Raw genomic sequence first — 9,943 nt, forward strand, 5'->3', positions numbered from 1 at the left:
ACCCACCTCTCATCTGCTCCCTACAATTTGGATAGGCCACTCCAGTTCCAGTGCTCCCCAAGCAACCAGCTGAGACTTCTGTGGCATCAGAAAGATAATGAAAGGCTGAGGGTGATTAATCATCAATTTAAAGCAAAATATGAAAGTTAGACGGTCTCCTTGGTGGCAAATTAAAAAAAAATCTTTGCCTATTGCTGTGAAGGGGCAGAAAGACTTGAAGAGTTAGTGATAAGGGTGGTGGACATCTGGGAGAGTTGAATTCTCCACCCCTGCAAGGCAAGTCGATGAAGCTAATGTCAGGGTCTGGTTAGGAAGGAGGGAGACCCTGAGACTTGTCATGGGGACATCTGAGTCGACACATTAAAGAACCCTGCAACCTCAGGGTTTTCTGGACAATCTCGTTCTGCATAAGTGGCCCAGTTCTCCCCACTGGAAGTTACCATTCCCTCTTGGCTTGAAAAACAATTCAAAAGAGTTTGTCTTGCAAAGCAACGTGCACCGTCTGTCCTCTGCTGGAATCTACCTGCGCACTCTCCCTCAGCCACCAGACAACAGAAACCGTAATCGGGAGACAATATGATCTGCTCTTGGAAGTGCTGGGCCTGTAAGGGAGGAAAGGGACGGTCCCAGGTCTTAGAAGACATGTGCTGTCAGGAGCTGGAAGACCATCCTGAGAACGAGTTGTGGGGAGAGAGTCCAAGTTGGACAAGGGAGAATTTATTGACACGAGAATGACACAGGATGGAACTCGTTGGCAAGGACCCTGGAATCTGTGCCAATACGCTACTCATTGGCTTTTAGAGGTCTGAAAAAAGTGATAGCCCTTAATAAGAGAGCTAGAAATTCCAGAACTGCCATGGAAACAGTGGAAAGAGATCAAAAGGCTTAGAGAAATGAGCATGTTGGAGGGTGTATCCTACAGAAGGCCTGGATACCTGCCAGCTGACTGTTCTGGGGGAGGGCCCAGAGAACGCATTATCTACCAACGCGATAGGAAGTGTGCCCGTGAGAAGAGGCCAGCATCGCTGAGTATCTCAGGAGCGTCTCTCAGACCGGTGCTAATGGTAGGCTAATGGTAGGCTCCCTCGGCAGGTAGGTAGCAGCGGGGACCCAAGATAAAAAAGGCGGATGGTGGCATTCAACAGTCAGAAACAAGGTGAGTGTGGTCATCACAATGGAGTGGCCCCCAGGCCTTGACCAGTGAAGAACTGTGGAGAAAGTTGATGGAACATGCATACAGAAGGCAAGATAGCCGGGAGCTGACAAGGGCCACTCAGTGATCCAGTCAAAAGAAATCAAGCTGAATGGTCAGGAGCTCGAGGAAGCGGTCCCAATAAAAGGGGCTGTTTCTTTGCCCTGTTTTCAAACTGGAGTTAGTTTTCTGACCCAGAAGTCATTGATGGAAGGAGAGGCCGGGTCCCCTGGAGGAAGTGTCCTGAGACATGACTATGAGTGGACATGGTCATGATTCCTCCAGTTCTTTCTCAAAGGCACCTGTGGCAAATTACCTGGATAAACTCTTACTAGGAGAATGAGAAAATTGAGACATTTTAATGACTCTTGAACATGGGGTTTGACATAACATTAACATCCAGGGACCAAAAGTATCATTCCGGACTCTGTGTTAGAACAGGGCCATACAGGAGCCAAGAGATAAATGGAGTCCCATCACAGGTCTGGTTCGCAGTAGGGCCCTGGTCCATATGCCCCCTACCGGTAATTTCATCACTCCCCTAAACAGACAACTGGAATGGACACACGAGGTAATTGTAAGAACCTCAGTATTGAGTTCTAGGCATATGGGGTAACAGCTTTTTAATTGGGAAGGCCAGGTGGAAGCTGCTGAAACGGCCTGCATCTGCTAATACCGTAAGTTGAAAACAATATCCAGCCCAGGAGGAAAGGCAGAGACGTACCTAAAGATGTAGTGCCACCCTAAAGACGTAGAGGTATCGGTGGTGGGAAATGATGCCACATGGAGTGTCTGGTAAGCCCCACTAGAAAAATCAAAATGAAATTCCTTAAGTTCTGGAACAAACCCAGGCCATTTGCAGTAGAGAATTATACATCTTTCAAAACAGCTCCTGGCTTGCTACTGGGTCCTGATAGAGACAGAGCAGCTCTCCGTACGATACTGAGTGACTGTATGGTCCACCGTGTCAGAGCTGTCCATCATAAGCGGGGTTTTCTTAGGCTCACTTTCTTGAAGACATAAGATTGAGAGAGCCCAGTAGCATCCTATCCTGGCAGCATTCTATCATTAGAATGCACATCCAGGATTGGGCATGGGTAGGGCCAGACAGCACAAATAAGCTGCATAAACAGTGGCCCAGATCCACTGGCCATCCACCAGTTACATTTGTGCCTCTCTCTCAGCTCACACCCAATGCCTTTTGATCAGCTGATAGAGAAGGAAAAAGGCTAGCTTTGGTTCATGGGTGAGTGATCTCCACATTTACATACAAGCTGCAAGCTGCAAGTGGACCATGGCTGTGTGACAGTCCCATTCAGCTGTGGCCTGAATGACAGCAATGAGGGAAGATTCTCTCATGGACAGAGCATCAGACACCGGGATGTCTACTTTAAATGGAAAGACAAATGGCCCAAGCTAAGACTGTACGTGCACTTCTAAGCAGGTGGTGTGGCTGCTTGATCAGAGCTGGGGAAGGAGAAAGACTGAAATTTAGGGAGCAATTGGGTCTCAGGAAGGGGACAGCTCGGTCTGAGGAAGAAGCGTGTGATGGACCGATGGGAGTGAGCACAGTGTGATGGTCTCTGTCTAACTTGTTAATGCCCACCACAGAGCATCTACCATGAAAGAAGCGCTGACAGCCTCATAGAATGACTCTGTCTGCTGCGGGCAGACACATGACAGCCAGCCTCTGTCATTAGCCACTGCAGTGCTGGCACAGTGAGAGCATGAACAGAGTACCTACCATGTCCAGGATGGAGGCTATGCCTGGGTCCAACCAACATCGTGGGCTCACAGGCACTGTGGCTGATCTATCTACTTCTCTATCAGATGGCCAACCAGCCAGCATCGAAGAACAAAACTGAGACCTGTTGGGGCGCCATCTCCCAAGGAGACCAACTCATCACTTGTTGGCAAGTCAGTTACATCTGGAAGAGGCAGCAATTTATCTTTACTGGAGTCAGCACCTATGCCGGGTATGGGTTTGAATTTCCCACATGTAGGTAGGGCCCCAGCCATCTCCAATGTTTACAGAATGTTTGATCCACAGACATGGTATCCCACCTGACAATACATCAGACCATGGGCCACTGTAAAGCAAGAGAGGTGTGGCAGTGGACGTATGACAATGGAACACACCATTCTTATAAGAGACCATACCACTGAAAAGCTGCCAGACGTACAGAATGATGGGATCACCTTCTGCAGGCATCGCTGAAGCATAAGCATGGAGGTGATACCTTGTGAAGATGGGCTGCCATCCTCTAGGATACAGGATGCATCCTAAATTAGTGATCATTATATAGTGCTGGTTCCACGTAGATGGAAGATGTAAATAGAGTGGCTCCTTTCCCTATCACTTTCAGAGATTCACTTGAAGAACTTGTGCCTCTGACTCTGCAACGATAGGCTTTGCAGGTCTAGAGGTTTTGTTCCCAGAAGACGAATGCTTTCACTAGCAAGACTTTAAGTTTTGTTTGTAGATGCTGTCCTGTGCCACCCAGATCCTCATGTCAGGACCAAGCCCTTCCTTCCCCAGCAGCTGTGAGGGTGGCTGATACCGGTGTAGAGCTCAGTCGTTCCCTAGGAATTGCATCGGTAGAAGCGAGCTGCCTTGCCCAATGTTAGCTCTCCTCCCCAACAGCTGCTCACATCCAGTACCTGCTCCATGTGGGACGGTGCTGCTGGGGATGGTATAAAAGTCAATTTGGGTAATCTCTGAAGAGCCATCCAAGACTCAGGGCTCCCTATGCGATTTGCTGAGGCCCCCATGCAACCAACCATGTTGCAATTCAACTTTTCCCTCCGCCCAGCTCTGTTTTTTTTATTCCCCCGCAGATGCTAATCCCAAAGGCACTCTTTAATAGAATTCCTGCCTACAACCTTCTGTCTCCATCTGTTCCTTGGGGAACCTAACCTAAGATACTGGATTCATCTTACGAGACTTGTAGGCTCTTGGTCTGTAGCATCAATTGGTTTCCAATTTCCAAGGACACCTGTAGCATCCAAGAGTTTTTACTCTTCGCATTTCTTCCAAGCATTGAAAATCCTGGGCTCTGTATTTTGAAGATGGGTTTTACACTGTGGGGTGGGAGTGGGTGGATCAGGGCCGCCTGCTGTGAAATCCTCTCTCTAGCTGGGAGGCCAGCACGGATTCTCCTCACACCAACGCAAGACAGAAAATGGGAAAGGATGGCTCATAATATCTCGTCATTAAAAATATTTTTTAAACTTTTAAATATAGAAACTAATAACTAGAAATTAGTTCAGATGCAGCAATGAAAATTCAAGGACTTGCAAATTTGAGAGGAATAATGATGAACACCTGTAAAGAATGCTTTTTCTCCTGATAGCCTAAATTTTTGTAAACTTTGGCTATCAGGACAAACCCTCTGCTAATGGCGTAAACATGAAATTCCTACGACTTATTTTTGAACCCCACCACCCCCAGGCCCCACCATCCCCAGGCCCCACCTGCCCCGGGCCTCACCTGCCCCAGGTACTTGAGTGGACTCCAGACTGCAGTATGGCCTTAACCTTCTTGATTTTCCAGGGCTCATATTCCTCAAACACAGAAGAATAAAACTTAACTATAATCAGCGATGAGGGAGCCCGCAATTCAGACTAACCTAGCCTAATTACTTGGAAATATATCTTCCTTTTCTTTTCATGCTAAAATTAATTTAGACTTGGTCAAGCAAGGAGTGCATCTGTTTCCTGCCATGTCAGGAAAAATAAAAAAGCCAAATAAAGCCCTCTTGCAAAATAACAAGTCATTTTACATATAATGGAAGTTTAGCTCCTTTCTATTATTTTCTGGAATCTATAATGTTTCAGGGAAATTCTGACACTTGTTTTAAAGATTAAAATCAGTGGAGAATCTTGCCAGTCCCATTTGTTGTTGACTCCTTATGCTGGGACTGACTGGAGCTCCGAGGGAGAGTGCATGCTTTTTTTAAAAAATTTTTTTGAAATTTTATTATTTTTTTGAGGAAGATTAACCCTGAGCTAACTGCTGCCAATCCTCCTCTTTTTGCTGAGGAAGCCTGGCCCTGAGCTAACATCCGTGCCCATCTTCCTCTACTTTATATGTGGGACGCCTACCACAGCATGGCGTGCCAAGTGGTGTCATGTCCACACCGGCATGCTGTTTTTATATCCGTGTTGCTAAGGTGATTTTGTGGGATGAAAACACACCAGCAACTCACTGTTAATTTGTTTACAAAAGAATATGAATGGATTTCACCCTCTGCAGTCCGTGGCACTTCAGCTTCTGCCTCACTCCCCCCACCCGAATTCTGCTGCAGGGGACGAGGTCATTCTTTAGCAAACCATGAACCAATCAGCAAGTTCAGTAGAGACTCCTTCAGTCGTTGCTAGGATGCAATTACTCTCAGCAGGCATGTATACAATCTGTTAAATAGTCCCAATTAACTATTTAGGGCACTAACTGAAAAACTGGGTATGTGTGAAACTAAGTGAATAAAAGATCATTCAATTCCAAAATGGAATTTACCTTGTTTTCAGAGCAAGTATCTTAACTCTCAGTAGAGCAAAATGATTTAGAAAAACACTTGGCTTGTTGGCTTGTGTGTGTGTGTGAACGTATAGAGTAATATATTGTTATTGGATCAAATAATCAGTTATTATTTAACACAACTGTGTCCTTTTGGACATGGGAGTGGGGAATGGGGCAGAGAGGGTGACTTGTCTGGGTTTGCATAAGTAATACCAGAGGAACTGACTTAGGGGCTAGAACACCGACCACGTTTTCCTGCTAATGGGCTGTGTTTCATTGCTTTGTTTAGCTCTGCTCAAAGTGGAGGCATGAGTGATCCTTCCCTCATCAGAGTGAGACTAACCGTGGACCACTGGTTCTATGATATGAGGCCGCTGGCAAAAAGAGCGCTACCACAATGTAGGAAATAAAATTCTTATCCCGCCGTAGGAAAATGTTACTACAATGTAAGAGTCAGGGCAGTCAAGGGTTGTGCCCGTGGACTCCGGCGCTCACTGCTCATGTCTGCCCCTTTCTGCCTCATGATCTACGGCAAGTGACTTACCCTCTCTGTCCCGTCTTGTCCTCCATAAAAAAGGAACGATAAAGGTGAATATGCCATAAATGAACAGAAAATCTGCTAATATATGTTAAGTGGCGAGTAAACATTGCATCAGTATGTTATAATTTTTAATATAAATGAAATAGTTTGAATTCTTCAATTAGTACGTAGAGAAAATTATCATACACTTCAAATTCCGGGGCCAAAAGCCTTTTTTTCTTAACATGAGAAAGTACCTTCTGTATTGTTTTGACACAAATTTATGCCAAGACCTTTTGTTCCCCAACTCATCAAAGTAATTAAAAGAATCTCATGTTTTCGCTATAGACTGAGTCCTCAAGTTATTTGATTTGCTGGCAGCTCAGCTGTACTGCCCGTGGTAGACTGAAAACCAAGGAAAATCCTACTACAGTATGGCCACTTTTTCTGCTCTTGCGATTTTTATTGAGGAAAGGAATATGGATTTATAGAATCTTAGAGTGGAAAGGAATCTGAAAAGGCAAAACTCCACCCGAGTTTTTGCCTCACTCACTCATGTATTTATTCTGCTGATTATCCATCACTCCTTAAAGGCAGGGACTGTGTCTTATTTTAATTCTGTATATCTTGCCATTGATAGAGTGCCTGCACTGAGGCGATGCTTATTTGAAATGGAATATATTTATTCCCCCATTAGGCATATATTGAGTATCTAATAAATGCCAACACTTGGGTAAGCTTTGGAGTTACAAGATAAATAGAACAGTTTCAGCTCTTCAAGAGTTCACCATATCAGAGTGTTGTGCAGACTGAATATTATACACTGGTGCTGGAAGAGACTGATGGACCGAGCATGGCGGGCTGTGCGTGAGTGCAGGGGTCCTGCTCAACTTCAGAAGGGGGACTGATGCCCGTGGTCTCACACCTGCTCTCCAGCTGCCTGGCCTGTACCCTAGAAGTGGCCAGCTCTGTAGGATAGCAGTGGTAATTCCTAAGCATGTCTTGGCATGTTTTCCAAAGGGGATTGTGAGGTCTTTTGACAAGTCTCTGTCTTTCGAGTTTTGAAATGTCCATCTCACGGTGACAATAAGAGTCAAGGCGTGGGCCAGACCAGGAAGGAGAGGCTTCCTCATATCCTGCAGGCTTGAAAGCCTGAGACGGTGAGCTTCAGAGAACTGCCCTCACCCTGATAAGTGGTACTCAGAGGATGCTTAGTACCAGGAAGATCGCTGGTACTAAGGCAGCCCTTTCTATGGTCAAGATTCTTAGGTTAAACCTTATCTGCCTCCTTGCAATTGCCAGTCATCCATGTTGACTCTGCCATCTGATTCCCCCACAAGATACAAAATTAAACCCTCATCGTATAACATACATTTGAATGAGAGAAGAACCCGTCAGTTATTATGGCAACCCCTCTTCTTTTCTTTAGGTTATTTCCTCTCATTATAATTTCCATAGACTTCATCCCTCGCTTTTCTCTTTTGAGGCACTCTATCAGTCAGTGATCCTCTTAAAGCATGGAACCCGGGCCTGGACACTGTAGGGCTCTGCACAGCACTGAAATAGCTCCGTGGGAGGCCTAGGTTACCCCAGGCAGAATGGAGCACAGAGGGTTTGCAGGAAGAACAATGGAGGCCCTTTGCAAACTGTAAAGGCCTTTACGAATGCACACTGTAATTAACGCTCTGTAGATTTTCTCTGGTGTTCCTTAAATTGCAGACATCAAAGGCATTAAATGACTTTGTTCAGAGCAGTGGCTCAGCAGTACCTGTAGTAGGAAAAAGCAGCCTTCATTATTTCTCAATTAAGACTCTTGTAGCATAAGGAGGTGTGGGGAAATTAATCTGACAGCCTGAAATTAACATGCATCACTTTAACAGTGATCTCTGACTTATTTTGGGGAAGCTAAGCAAGTATTGATTCATTTCTCCAGCTTTCTATGAGTAATCACATTCAAAGCAAACAACATCAATTATTAAGAATCTGCTTTTGCATAATAACTGACTTTAGCCTGGAAGAGCAAATGTCAAATGCACTGGAAGAGAAAGTCTGACTTGATTTTCTGATAACCTTAAGAAAATCTCACAGAAAGCTAACTTATTTACAATGTGTCTTAGATTTTTTCTATATTACTTTTCGGAGAATCACTACATTTTCGTGTGGAAGGAAACTCAAGGATCATCCAGCCCAATCCAGATAGAAATATGTGGAATTAAGAAAGATTTTATAGTTGTGAAAGCTGGATATTTAATAACAATTAGTTTTTATATCACCAGCAAAATTTTTTTTAGCTGGCGCAATTAATACCTAGACATTAACAGTCAATGTGTAATACTTAATACTTAGACATCATACAACAGAATTGTGACTAAGTTGCAGCTCAGGACCAATCCCAGCTGAGCCTAACCGAGGAGAAGCAGGGAGGAAGGTCCGTTGGCTCTAGAGGTAATGGCCTGAAATTTTCAGTTAAGGGTCTGTTCTATTGGCTACTAAAAACACGTTAAAATGATTCGTTGATGTAAAAATGATGTAGTGTTTGGGCAAGATAAGTGTGGGGTTTGGACTTCTTTTCGTTTGTACTTTTCTGTACCATCTAATCTTTTTTGGCGTTGTACATATATTACTCGTCATGTGAAAAATCATAGGTGCTAATATTTTAGAGAATATATTTTCTGTTTCTGATTCTCTGATACAAACAGAAAACTAGGAGGTTACAGATGACTTCCTAATAAAAGTCTAAGAAGAGCACAATTTATCCAAGGGTACCTTTTCTTTCTGTATTTAACCCTCCGGCCTGGTGATAGCTGGACTCAGGCCCCCGGGTGTCAGTGCCCGTGATGCAACCAGTCTCTGCTCTGACTCTTCCCACGCCGATCCCGTCCCTCCCAACACCACTGTTCATCTCACCTTCAAATCCCAGAGCTGGACAAGGGGCCTCCGGCTGCCCGCAGGGGTGGTGGCTGCTGTGCAGGTTTCTTTTCCGTGGTGGTGAGAGAGCAGCTACGTGACCATATATGGAAACACTTGCAACAGTGTCGTGTGGGACCTTGGCTGATTTAATTATTATTGTTTCTTTCTCCTACCTATATAGTCTAACTTTTCCATTTGGCAATATTATGTAACCTAAAAGTCGGTAACAGTTCTATAAGATACGGTTGTGAGTAGCCGTACTGGATACTGCTTGTGAATGGCTTTTAAAATAGCTTAATTTTTATTCACTGCAACGTAGGGAGGATGCAGACTCCTGGAAGAGGTTGCCGTCAGTGATTTGTCTGTGATTAGACAGCAAGGAAATGGAGGGACTGAAACAATCTTCACTAAATAGATATCTTTTCCCGAGAGGTTTATTTTTTGGTCTTTTAAATTCAGTCTTAAAAAGCTGACGCAATTCAGTAGGAAATGGAAAGAGAAAGCCTGCAACCACTTTGTAGTTAAGACTAAATGCATTATATAATGGGTTTTCTTTTCTTTTTCCTTAGAAACCAACATTTGCTAATTTTTCCTCTACTTTAATAAACATCCAATGCTAAATTGCTTTGGAAGAACTGAGTGAGGAATAGTAAGATTTGAGGGATTAACCATTTATTTTGCAAGTGTTTTGTATGAACAGGAACGAAGATGATATTGGCAAATACTTAGGGCAGGAAAATGTGGAGGAACGACAATGACTTTTGGAAGAAATTAAATCAGTTGCCTTGAAGAATATTCCATA

General features: G+C 44.3%; 1 long non-coding RNA gene across 1 annotated transcript; it reads right to left on the minus strand.

Moving 5' to 3' along the window:
- Nucleotides 1–6,363: 6,363 nt before the first annotated feature.
- LOC139076252 (uncharacterized) lies at nucleotides 6,364–9,270 on the minus strand. The gene is made up of 2 exons (XR_011527660.1): nucleotides 9,139–9,270; nucleotides 6,364–7,999 (listed from the first exon to the last, which is right to left on the minus strand). It is a non-coding gene; the product is annotated as an uncharacterized lncRNA (long non-coding RNA).
- Nucleotides 9,271–9,943: the final 673 nt, after the last annotated feature.

This window comes from Equus przewalskii, chromosome 15 (assembly GCF_037783145.1).
Source record: "Equus przewalskii isolate Varuska chromosome 15, EquPr2, whole genome shotgun sequence".
Lineage (NCBI taxonomy): Eukaryota > Metazoa > Chordata > Mammalia > Perissodactyla > Equidae > Equus > Equus przewalskii.